The sequence below is a fragment of the Nyctereutes procyonoides genome, unplaced genomic scaffold (assembly GCF_905146905.1).
Source record: "Nyctereutes procyonoides isolate TBG_1078 unplaced genomic scaffold, NYPRO_anot_genome, whole genome shotgun sequence".
NCBI lineage: Eukaryota > Metazoa > Chordata > Mammalia > Carnivora > Canidae > Nyctereutes > Nyctereutes procyonoides.
In genome coordinates this window covers 663,568-677,437 of record NW_026575035.1, presented here as the reverse complement: position 1 = coordinate 677,437, position 13,870 = coordinate 663,568, and the positions used below count along the sequence as shown (strand labels likewise).

General features: G+C 40.2%; 1 pseudogene; it reads right to left on the bottom strand.

Moving 5' to 3' along the window:
• Window positions 1–233: 233 nt before the first annotated feature.
• On the bottom strand, window positions 234–548 carry LOC129505216 (10 kDa heat shock protein, mitochondrial-like; annotated as a pseudogene).
• Between the last annotated feature and the right edge of the window lie 13,322 nt (window positions 549–13,870).

Genomic DNA, 13,870 nt, shown 5'->3' with positions numbered 1-13,870 from the left:
ACATCCTGTTAGCTTCTGCTCCCACTTGGCTGATAGCGGCCTCCCTTCTCTGAAATACCATTGCACTAATCACATCCCAACTTGCATTGTTTTAAACTTGTTTTATTACTACTATTATTTAGTTTGGATACCATTGGTTCATTATGAAACAGATACGGAAATTATTTACGTGATGAAAAGTTTCACAACTTTAGTGGAATGGGCAGCCTCATGTGATGCCATTTCAAGAATGATTAATTTCGGTCTACATACTTTCCAAGAATGTCACCATCTCTACATAAGAAATAATCCTTGTCATCTAGAACAGCTTGGGCACCTCTGTCTTCTGAGAGAAGAACTTTATCTCCAACTTTCACACTAAGTGATTGAATCTCTCCACCCTTTCCTTTAGAGCCTGATCCAGCAGCTACTGCTGTTGCTTGCAGTACTTTTCCTTGAGATTTTTCTGGAAGCATAATGCCTCCTTTGGTTACAGTTTCAGCTATACTCCTTTCAAGTAAAACTCAGTCAAAGAGGGGAAGAAATGTTCTAAACTCCAGTCCGGTCATGACTCCAACTACCATAGCTTGTTGTAAATTTGTTTTAGATGAAACTCCTTCAATGCTTCGAATCTAGCTTTGAATGTAGTTGCCTATCCCTCCACTTGGGATCCAAAAAAGTATATATTAAGTGGCGCCAAACATACATTCTCCCCGTCTACCACCACTATCATGACGTCAGCCCTAGTGAGATAAGCTGCAAATGCAGAAACTTCAAAGACCCTCTACTTCTCCCAAAGAGCCTGATCCTAAAGGAGATATACTAGCAACTCTGTATTTCCTTTCCCAGGCCCCTACTACAGCCTTTTAAAAACTTTCCCAGTGTTACATTTCCCAAAAGTATACACAAGTCCTCAGACCTCTTCAACCTACAGAGGAAGAGGAAAAAAGAGGTAGCAAAAGGAATAAAACATTTATAATTCTTTTCAACCTCCCATTAATTGTTCCATGTCTTAACCTTGGAGAATGGGACAGTCAAGGCATTGCTTTTTGGTGGCTGCACTCCCTGATAAATGTCAGGGACCACAAAATGATAGGAATGAGCAAACTGGGAAGGGCATAACTCATCTATGGGATTTTTGCCTTCTTGAGAGCAGGGCTGAGCATCCTACTTCCCTGTAACTGCTCCAATGGCTTACTTATAGTAGGTATATGATAGTAATTAAGTGAATTAACTGATCCTTATTATAACTCTTCAAAAACCTATGTTGGTCTTCATAGTTTTAGAGAATTGCCACACAATCTCCTGTCCTTTCCGTAATCTTGGAACATGATCAGTGGAAGTCTTATTGGCCCAATTATATAGATGATAATCTAAAATATGGGTTAAAATACTTAAACAAGCACCAATTGGCACTAAGTGGAAAGCCAGGACACAGACTTAGGGTTTTAACTCTGCATTCTACTTTCTTCTATGTCCTCAGGCCTTCTGCTGGACCCCTGTCATGACAGTTGTATTGAGAAGCCTGTACCTACGTATATGTCCACCTTTTCAAATTCCTGAGCAGTGATGGCAGGCCTCTATTTTCTGGCTGTGAAAAAATTTATGAGAACTAGGAAAATGGATAAAGAATGCCAGTTATGGAATAAACCCTATTTGTCCATCTACCCAGAATTAATGAAAATCTATTAGGGGTTAGTCTTAAAATATGAATATGGAGTAGGATGTTCCCTGAGTACCTATTATAGCAAAGCACCATCTCCCAAGTGAGGTTCCCACATCTGGAGACCATCTAAGGGTATCACAAAAAGTGGACATCCCAAGTCCTATCCTCCAATTGAGTCAAACTCCCTAGGGTTTGAGCCCTAAAATCTACATGATTAAAAATCTCTTCTGGAAGTTTGGAAAAATTACTGGACTGAGGACTTAGTCACCTCATTTGACAGCTCCAGATATTCTGGTCTCAGATGTTTTATCTTCAGAATGGGATAATAAGACCTTACCTTCCTAAAGCCAGGAGGCTAGATCTCATTATCTCTTCCTGTCCTTTATGTTTATAAAATTTGCCACTCAATTACTTATGTTTCTCGTCAATCATTACCAATGATTCATTCCTGCTTCCCTGTGGTTACACCATTGCTCTACCCCCAGTCCCCCCCCCAACCCTTTCCCTCATTAATAATCTATCCTCTCCTTAAAACTGTTCCCAACTGCTCCCATCATGGGTTTACCCCCTTCTTGTCTCCAACCTCTTGAAGGATTTGTGGTGCCAGCACTGATTTGACCTAAGGAGGGCATTGTATTGTGGTGACAACCTTTCCTAACTCTATGTTATGACTCCCAGCTGAGTCCAGACTGTCCTTGTTGATGACAGTGATATTAATCAACACTATGTACACTATTAGTTTAAAACAGTTTTACAGGGGTACCTGGGTTTCTCTGTTGAGTGTCTGCCTTCAGCTCAGGTCATGATCCCAGGATCTGAGATTGAGCCCCACATCAGGGCTCCCTACCTCAGCCGGAGGTCTGCTTCTCCCTCTGCCCCTCCTCCCCATTTGTGTTGTCTCTCTGTCTTTCTGTATCTCTCTCTCTGAAATAGATAACTAAAATCTTTTTTTTTAAAAAAAAAACAGTTTTATAATGTTCAATAATCATGAAATAGATCCTCTAAAAAGTCTGCTAGGCACAGATTTCAAACTCTGTGTCTAATAGATATGAACTCATGAATTTGGCTTTTACCGCCTACAGTTAACTCTCCTTCAGTGTCTAGACCTTTAGACTCTTCAATTCAGAAAGAGTATAAAGCATTTCCTAAAAACAAGAAGATCTAATTAAACTATAAAAGAATTTTTAAAAAGCTAAGTTGAAATAACCAGTCTCTGGATTACAAGGGAAATACGTTGGAAAGATAACGTGGAACATGAAAAGATGGATGTAACCAGCAAATTAGCTCTCGCCAAGCTGCCCAAAGATGGAGAGGAATGTAATAAGTTATATTTTTGACCTTGAAGCAGGTATTATTCAACTTCTCCCCAAAACACTGCCTTCTGTTTAAATCAGGGCTATGTGCTAACTTATATCCAAAGCTGCTTGCCAAAAATCCTCTTAAAACAGAATTGTAATAAATAATTAGACCCTAGTCTTAAAGTTGGTATAAGATAATGCTTAAATGTTATATAATTGCCAGCTTATAAGATCCTTGTTTTGTAAATGTGTTTTCTTTTATTTTAAACAAACTTTTTATTTTATTTATTTATTTATTTATTTATTTATTTATTTATTTATTTTTATTGGAGTTCAGTTTGCCAACATATAGCATATCACCCAGTCCTCATCCCATCAAGTGCCCCCCTCAGTGCCCACCACCCAGTTACCCCAAACCCCCACCCACCTCCCTTTTCACTACCCCTTGTTCATTTCCCAGAGTTAGGTGTCTCTCATGGTCTGTCACCCTCTCTGATATTTCTCACTCATTTTCTCTCCTTTCCCCTTTATTCCCTTTCACTATTTTTTATATTCCCCAAATTAATGAGACCATATAATGTTTGTCCTTCTCTCATTGACTCATTTCACTCAGCATAATACACTCCAGGTCCATCCATGTCGAAGCAAATGGTGGGTATTTGTCATTTCTAATGGCTGAGTATATTCCATTGTATTGTATACATATACCAAACTTTTCAACTTTGTGGCATTAAGGTTTGAAATTAGAAAGAGAAAATGTATCTTCTGACTAGGTAATTGCATAAAGAAATTCACCTTGAGTACTAGCATTTTCAGAATGAGCCCTGGTGTCCCTCCAGCAGTTCCCTACACACTGCTCTACTTCTTACCCAAGGTACACAGGTGTGGCAGGCAGAAAGGAATCTCATAAATCTTCCTAAGAGATTGTTGCTTTTCTGTGGCCCACTATTATCTTAACTTTGCTCTTTTTTCTACTTTAGTCATTCCAGACTAAATATTAATGAATTTGTAACTGCATATCATTATTCGATCCCATGATAATAGATGGTTTCCTTGGCCATCTATCTATTTGGTACTGTTTGAGTGTGCTAGAGGGTGTTTGGTAGGAAAGGGACGGGAAAAGCTGAGGACTGGAGGACAAGTAGGGAGCTAAGAGATCAGATGACGTTAGAAATATTACATTGGACACAATTTAGCAAATCACTAGAAAACAATCAAAAGTTTACATCCAGCATTTTACTTTAAGGAGTTTCCTAGAATTCACCATCCTACAAAAGTACGAGAACCAAAGTTTAGCGATGGATGAATCCATCAAGCAATAGCAAATATATTGAAAATCAATGGATCAATGCAGGGCAGCATTATGACATTAATGGGCTGCTTTTTTGCTTTCATAGGCCTCCCCACCATAATAATATTAATATTACAATTATTTTATATTATTTTAAGTGTTTCAATATTTAAGTTTTTCTGTTTTAGGCAAAATTTAGTAGATTTTTACAGGGTCTAAAAATGTTTTGTTTTGGATTAGTTTTTTGTAATATAAGAAACAAAACGTGTGTGACCCGAACAGTTCTTCTTTTTCTAAAAAAATTTTTAAGCCTTCTTTTTCTTATAATTTTAAAAGTAATTAAAAGATTTTCATGGATCTCTAAAAATATCATGGACAGAACTCTGTGCTGTTGTGCCTGTAAATAAGTTGGCCCTGACTCAATAAAGGCAATAACTGTTTTGAGGTGAAATAGATCTTTTCCATTCTGAACTCTCATTTGTCAGACTTTACTCGGTACTAACACCCCTCCATGGTAGATGCTTAGTGGTATAGCTCTAGTCAAGAGAAGTCTGAGATAATATTTTCTCAGTACACCTTGCTTCTCTTACAGGATTAGTCCTTCTAACTCATTTTTAGGGGAGCAAAGAGAATAGAGACTCCCCTGAGGGTGAGACTTAGCTCAGTAGCTGCAACTCCAGACGACTCTGCTACCTGTCTGACCTATACATTCCATCCCTACAGGACCTTGCCACACTTGAACTCATCCGCTGTGAGAAGATAACTAGGATTAAAGTAGTCCTTTTCCAAGCAATACTTGGTTTTAAAATGGGGCTCTTGGGATCCCTGGGTGGCTCAGCGGTTTAGTGCCTGCCTTCAGCCCAGGGTATGATCCTGGAGTCCCGGGATCGAGTCCCACATCCGGCTCCCTGCATGGAGCCTGCTTCTCCCTCTGCCTGTGTCTCTGCCTCTCTCTCTCTCTGCCACTCATGTATAAATAAATAAAATCTTTAAAAATAAAATAAAATGGGGCTCTTGAAGTCAGAAAAATTTTGAAGAGCCAAATGGGAAATGCTGCCGTTTGAGGACTCCTGATACAAGGAGGTAGCACAAGCTAGAAGGGAAATGAGAAAACGGTTGCATGATACCTCCCATATTATTTCTCCTCAATCTATACTAGTCCCTCATATATTCAATGGCTACCTAATAATACATGGGTCTCATTGTATCTAGAGTCAGTCATTTTAAGAATAATTCCTTCCATGTCTTAAAAAACATATGTTTATTCATTCATACATTTTTGTCCTTTGTGTGTAATAATTAAGGTCAGTATATATAAGATTTTATGGAATTCATGAAAGCTGAATGTATCTAAATGCAAGAAATTGAAAACAAAAAAGGCCAGTCACCACTATACACATATTAGAATAGCCATATTTTTATAAAGATTTTTTAAATTTATTTATTCATGAGAGACACAGAGAGAGAGAGGCAGAGACAAAGGCAGAGAGAGAAGCAGGCTCCCCCCGGGGAGCCTGATGCAGCACTCCATCCCAGGACCCCGGGATCATGACCTGAGCCAAAAGCAGATGCTCAGCCACTGAGCCACCCAGGTGCCCTAGAATACCCATACTAAGATTTTCCATTGCAACTATTGGCAAGGATGTGAAGAAACTGAAACTCTCATACACTGTTGGTGGGAATGTTAAATAGTACATCCACTTGGGAAAACAGTTTGACAGTTTCTTTAAAAGCTAAGTATTCATTTACCATAAGATCCAGCCATTCCACCCCTACATGCTTATGCAAGAGAAATTAAAGCATCCATGCAAAAGTCTATGCACAAATGTTCATAGTAACTTTATTCGTAACAGCCAGAAACTCAGAAGAACCCCCAGAGTCCATTAATAAGTGAATGGATAAGGAAATTGTGGTAGATTCATATAATGAAACACTAGATAATAATAAAAAGAAATGAATGATTGATACACATAATTATGATGAGTGAAAGAAGCCAGAAGAAATAAATAGTGTATGATTCCATCTACATAAAATTCTAGAAAATAAAAGCTAATCTATAGTGACAGAAAGTTTGTCAGTGGGTGCCTTCAAATGGTGGGGTAGGAGAAGGGAGAGATGGAGTGGGAGGATTACTAAGGAAAATGAAAAAAAACTTTTGAGAATAATGATATGATCAGTGTAGTGATGGTATCAAAGGTAAATGTATATGTTAAACATTAAATTGTATAATTTAAATACCACTTTATTGGAGCATTTTGGTGGCTCAGTCAGTCAAACATCCAAGTCTTGATTTTGGCTCAGGTCATAATCGCAAGGTTCTGAGATCAAGCCCACATGGGGCTCCATGCTGGGTGTGGAGCTTAAGATTCCCTCTCCCTCTGCCCCTTCCCACCTTCTCTCAAAAAGTAAATAGATAGATAGATAGATGATTGATAGATAGATAGATAGATAGATAGATAGATAGATAGATAGATAGACAGATGTTTATATATATATAAACATATATATATATATCAGTTTTTCTATGCTAATATATCTCAGCAAAGCTATTATTTTAATTTGGGGGAGGAAAGAGACCAGTTGGTTTAAAATATAAACTTGGAAAAATACTAGACAAGCTTCTAGAAAAAATGAGAAACAGAAAAATGTGAAATTTAGCATCAAATGTACCAAAGGCTGTCAGATAAATCCTGGTATAATAAATGATAGACACAGTAGGTGGAAATGAGACAATACATATGATATCTTACAAGAAACATTCAAAGGAAGGTTTGCCGGTACAGTTAGGTGGAGACAAATGGTGGGAGGAAAAGATAAGAAAGCCAACACCCCTGAAAATCGTGTAAGCCTCTTCCAGTATAGAACATAAATCTAAAAGGCCAGGAGGTCAGAAAGATGGAGGATTAAACAAAAGAAAAAAAGTAAAAGGGAATTTATTACCTACCAAGGCTATATTGGTTTAAAAAAAAAAAATGACATTAAGTGATTCTTTATACTGTACACAGCACCACCTTGAGGAAAACTATAAGAAATACTATTTCATGTGGAATAAGCCCAATCCATCCATTGATTTGTTGATTCATCATTTACTTCAGTATACATACCTCGTATCTTCCAACTATCTCAAATTCCCTACCTTCTAATCTCTGTCTCCTCACCTCAGGCCACTGTGTTCTTCTTATGACCCCTCTTTCTGCATGTTGATAGAGGAAGGGTCCCTGGGCAGAAAACTGAAACAACGGTGGGAGCTCACCTCAAGTGTTTCCCTTCTCTAGAGCATTATGGCATCATGCCTTTCCTGTGCTCCAATACCTGGAAATAGCTGCTTCATATACTTTGCCCATTTTTTAAGCCATTTATTGTTCAAGGGCAAGTACAAGGGTTCGCAAGTGTCTGCGAGTTGGAGCCTACCAAGACTTTACTCTTTTGAAACCCATTTAAGACTTTCCTCAAGGGAATGGACAAAATAAAGATTTCCAGACCCAAGATGTTACAAGTTGGATGTAAGAGCTCCTGTGGTCCACATTTGATCAACTTGTGTTTGGTGTTCAAAGGTCACCAAAAGCACAACTACCAAAAACCACAGAGAGTTCCCGTGTTTTATGGTAGGCATTGAAATAATATTTATAGGCTTCCTGAGATCAAAATACTCTCCTATCCCTTCCCTAGCCTTCTAGTCTTCGATACCTTTTAAAGCAAAAATAACAGAAACAATCTGGCTTTGGCCATAATCCCAGGAGTAATGCTGAAGGCCTTACTTTCCTTTCAAAAGCCCTTTATCCAACTGTGGTGTTACTCGGTGACTGTGAGCAAAGCCTTTATAGTGAGATTTATCTGGATCCTGGATGTACCATCAGCATTTCCATCACCTCGGGGGAAATTATGTAACTTCTCCTAGGCTTAAGTATCAATGACCTAGTACATGGCTTGACACAAGTAGGAATTCTATACCAGTCAGAGCAAGTAGAAAGCACACAGCAGGGCGATTTTAGCATCAGGGATTATTGATCTGATGTTAGAGAACTGGAGGACTCGCATAGGGGCATTAGAGGTCTTTAACTGCAGGACTCAGCCACTATCTCTGCGGCTGCAGGAACAAAGAGAAAGGGATGAGGCTTTATAGCATTTGAAAGTTTGGGGGAGGCATCCTGGGAAGCTGGGACTCAGAGTTGTGAGGAGAGGGCAGGCTGCTGAGCTGGTGTCATACTCCTCTGAGTATCATGGGGCAGTGGCCAAGTTCACCTCAGGTGTTTTGTTTCGTTCACAGTTCACTGTTCTTTTCCCCTGAAGTCCTGTGTCTTGAAAACCATCATTTCATATAATTTGTCCTTTTTTGTTGTTGTTTCAGGTACAACAGAGGTAAATCTGGCCCCGGCTACTCCATCATGGCCTGAAAGGGAAGTCTCTAGTGTTTCTTAAGGAAAGAAATTAACTATTTTTTTGGATCATCTCGTTGGTTCTGTCTCACTCTATTAAGTTTTTTTGATGAATTTATAAAATTGAGCAATTACTTTGGCTAGGTTAGATGTAATGTCACTTAACGATATGCATCTTTCTAATACCGGAGACCAAAAAGTTTTCATTCCTCCTTAATGCTCTCCTGCTTTCAAATTCCATCTATCAGTAAATTCTGTTGACTCTAACCTGGAAATATATCCTACTACTACTTGCCGTCCACTGCTTTCTCCTACCCCAGTACCATCCCAGTGCCAGTTACCATTACCACATGCCTGAGATATTCATACAACTTCCATTTTTTTAAGATTTTATTTATTTATTCATGAGAGACACAGAGAGATATTAAGGCAGAGACACAGGCAGAGGGAGAAACAGGCTCCACACAGGGAGCCCGATGTGAGACTCGATCCCAGGACTCCAGGATCACGCCCTGGGCTGAAGGCGGTGGTCAACCACTGAGCCACCCAGGGATTCCCTTGATACAACTTCCTAATTGATCTGCTTATATGCCTGTCTCATTCCATACCCACTCTCAGATCTTTACTCAAATGCCATATTTTTTGTCTCTATCAGCCTGATCCAGCAATATTTCCTCAGGATACCTACAGCAGTAGGCTCCAGTAGCTGAAGTTGATTTCATTTATAGATTTCTAGCCCTCTCAGAAGAAAACAGCATCCATCTGGAGTCTCCTTCTCAAAGGTCTGGGTCCCAGCTCCACAGCATCTTTCATAAAGGTAGCTGTCAGCAGATAGGAAGTGAATTAAAAGTACCTTCCAGAATATGGGTAAGGGAGATGAAATCATGGTAGGGTTCTGGGACCTCCTACACAAACAGAAGAATTCTGCATTGATCTGTTTTACACATCTGCATACAATTTATTTGACCGAAAGATCCACTGACAGAAAAGAAAATGTTCAAAAACTGCTGGTAATCAGAATTAAGCCAATAAGTCTTGCAGAACATAGCAAAGTGCTCATGTCACAAAATAAGGAAGGTATCGTTCTTTGTCATAGAGCTTTCATGAGCTTTTCTGTCAGCAAGAGTCGTGTTCTCTCTGGTATTAGACCGGATTCAGTATATTCACCTAATTAATTGTCATACGTTATCAACAGTTCTGGTCAAAGTGGTTCTAGGATTGTGACTTCAGTCTTCCTTTGATTTTGTCTATAGGATTCCATATGGGTCTATAGCAATTGCTAAGAGCAAACCTGTATAACACACCAGTGGTCAGTCAGAAATGGGATGTCCACAAACAAGACCTTGTCACCTTCCTCATTGGACGTACCTGGTGCTAAAAGCGTATTTCCATGACATTGCGCTGTGTAAATATGAAAATGTCCCAAAATTCAAAATACATACCAATATTCTCCACTTTCTTTTTTAAATTTATTTTTTATTGGTGTTCAATTTGCCAACATATAGAATAACACACAGTGCTCATCACGTCAAGTGCCCACCTCAGTGCCCGTCACCCAGTCACCCCCACCCCCCGCCCACCTCCCCTTCCATCACCCCTAGTTCGTTTCCTAGAGTTAGGAGCCTTTAATGTTCTGTCTCCCTTTCTGATATTTCCCACTCATTTTTTCTCCTTTCCCCTTTATTCCCTTTCACTATTTTTTAAATTCCCCAAATGAATGAGACCATATAATGTTTGTCCTTCTCTGATTGATTCATTTCACTCAGCATAATACCCTCCAGTTCCAACCACGTCGAAGCAAATGGTGAGTATTTGTCATTCCTAATGGCTGAGGAATATTCCATTGTATACATAAACCACATCTTCTTTATCCATTCATCTTTTGATGGACACCGAGGCTCCTTCCACAGTTTGGCTATTAAACAGAATTCTCATCTATCAGCACTAAGCTAAAACTTACTAGACTTTCTATGTTTCTTAGTCCAACTTCTCTGGTCTCAGATTCTTAGGTTTTATTCCTTTTGTTTAGTGCATTGACCAAGAATTTCCTTGATTCTTATCTCTCTTATATGTCAAATCTAAAACACAAAAACAAAACAAAACAACCCAAGTTCATAGACATGGAGAATGGAATGACAGTTGCCAAGGGTAGAGGTAGAGGGCAGAAGAAATGGGCTAAAGGGAGTAAAAAGTTAAAAAAAAAATTGCCTGGTGTCCTGGTTCATTCTGACTGTGACATTAAGCTACCATAGACTGAGTGACTTATCAGCAACAGAAATTTCTCTCTCAGAGTTCTGAAGGCTGGGAAGTCCAAGATCAAAGCACCAGCAGATCTGGTATCTGGTCATGGCCTCTAAAAGTTCTAGGCTCTCCCCTTTTAGTAGAAAGGGGTTGCAGCAGCTCCGGCCCTTACATCATCTCAGATTCAAGTTCTACGCACAGAAACAAGTTTGTTTAAAAATGGGCAATAGAGGGATCCCTGGGTGGCGCAGCAGTTTGGCGCCTGCCTTTGGCCCAGGGCGCGATCCTGGAGACCCGGGATCGAATCCCACGTCGGGCTCCCGGTGCATGGAGCCTGCTTCTCCCTCTGCCTATGTCTCTGCCTCTCTCTCTCTCTGTGTGACTATCATTAAAAAAAAAAAAGGACAATAGTACCCTATACAATGGGAAATATTTTTCTTTAATAATCACTTAAGTTTAATTTGAAAAGAAAAAAAGGGGAAACAGAGGAAAAAGAAATCCAGTGAGTATATAGAAATATAAGTATACATATAAACATAAAATAAAATACAGATAAGGAAGAAAATATGTGTAATTGTTACAGGTCTTATTTCTGTAGTTGGTGTGATTGTACACTGGGGCGTGTAGATATTAATTTGGAAGGCATAAAACATTAGTCGTGTACTGCAAACTTACACTGAAATAAATGCCAAGTGGATAAAAATTTAAGTGTAAATTATAAAACCATATGAGTAGTAGAAGAGGCATAGCTGTTTGTATACCTTGGGGAGTAGGAGGGATTACTGAGCATGACACTGAGGTAGGCGGCCTTTGACCTGTCTGCCTGGCACCTGTCTCCTCTGAGGAACCTCCTCGGCCCCCCCACTACCCCCTCCTTCCTCTCCACCTCCCACACAAACCTGTGGTCTGAATAGGAGGCCTCCTCTCCTTCTCTCGAGCCATGTTCCTGGCCAAGGGGCTGGTCTAGAGATGAGCTCCTCACCCAAGCTGAGTGAATCGCTTCCCTGGCCGCCCATCTGGGGGTCACCCTGAGATTCTTTGAAACCCTCTCTGTTCATGAAACTGAGGTGATGTATGCTCTAGCATCGCCTTTGGAGGCATAATAAAAAAGAAAGTAAAAACAATCTCCTGGTAAGTCTGTCTCATACGGATGACACCTTGGTCATGGCTTGGCTGTTTTCTGCTTTGTAGATCTTCAGCTCCAAAAGGTAATCTTTCTAATCACTTAGGGAACGAGAGTTTGGGGTAGAGGTTCCAGTATTAATTATGCATTTAACACAGAAAGACTCTGAAAGAAACTTTCAGAACTTCATCGTGATTTCTGGGGAGGCATCGTGGCTCAATGGTTAAAGAGTATGGACCTGGGGTCCCAAAGACCAGTTCTGGACTCAGGCTCTGGTCAGCTGAGGAAATTAAGCCTCCTTGACTCTTAGTTTTTACTTTTGTAAATACCTCACAGAAGAGAGAATGAGCCATGCATCAAAAGTGCTAGACAGTGTCTGGCACTTAATGACTCAAAAATCAGTGTATTAGGATTGTCATCATCCTATATTTCATCTCAGATTATTGTCAGCTGAATTATTTAAACGGAACCTTGTTTTTCCAAATTTGTCCACCTAGATAGAAAATATTCAACATTGTTAACTCTACGGCTTAAATAAAACTAAAATATCCTCCTTTTCCGTGGTGAGTGGTTTTCTGATTTCTATTCTAATATTTTGGCCAATACTCAATAAAAAATATGATATTTAAGAACTCAAACTTGGAGTGCCTGGGTGGCTGAGTCAGTTAAGTGTCTGACTCTTGATTTCAACTCAGGTCCTGATCTTAGGGTTGTGAGATCGAGCCCCACTTTGGGCTCTGCACTGGGCATGGAGCCTGCTTAAGATTCTGTCTCTCTCTCCCTCTGCCCCCTTACCACACCACACCCCTGCTCATGTGCTGTCTCAAAAAAAATAATAATTCCCAGCTTAGGATGAACAGGTTATACCTCTCTAGGAATAAGTTCACACTCCATATATATCCTGAATAGTGATTACTGACTTGAACTGAATGGGTACAAAGTGCATGGAGGCTGCAGCATGGAGGGACATGCTCCCTAGGACAGACGTCCTGATAAGGTGTGCACAAGAGCCCATGTGTGCCTCCCTGGCCAGGCTGCTGTCCTCACTCTTGCTGCCTCTGCCACCCTTGTTGCTGGTTTTCTTCTCTCCTGGACAAGGCAGTTATCCGCCAAGAAAGTGGCATCAGAGCTTTCTCTCCAGGTGAAAACATTTGCTTTTTAATCTGTTATTTATTTATACATTCCAGAGATTAAAGTCCCAGTGTGATACTTCTCTTTTTTTAACACATCTCTTCTCTTTTGAGTCAGTCAAGGGGTAAGGAACATGACTTAGCTCTCCTGACATCGCTAGTTCCCATGTGGTGCCAGCTACATGGTGAAGGTGCAGTAAATCCTAAATTACAAAATCACTTTAGAGCAGTGGTGTGTCTTGTTCAGTTTGGTTGTACATTGATTGCTGAACCACACCTGAGGGGGACGCCACCTCCATCATAGTAAGGGACTTAGTTTTAATGGTTCTCAACCAGGTAAAGGAGGTAGGAAGAAGGGTGGCATGCTGCCTGTTTACCTTCCCTGAAAATCTTTGTTTGCTGCTGTTACATTTTCACGATTTGTGTTTGTTTGAGTACCCAAAAGTCTCTAGGCTTCATCAAATTGTTGACAAATAAAATAACATTAATACCAATATCCAAATGTTATCTTCACACTTGCTTGCAGAGAACCCCAGCCATTGCAGAGTACCCCCCACCCCCACCCCGCTCTGAGTCCCAGGTGTCCCAGGAAGTCCTCATGGGTGTCCTGCTTTCCACTGGCATCTGATAGCGACTCCTTCTCCACAAGGCTTCCTGAATGGCCAGTGAGAGTACCTCCATGGCCACAGCAGATGAGAATCCTCATACCAAAGCCAAGAGCACTGTTTGTGAAGTTTCCATATCCACTGACCCTTCAGGTACCAGA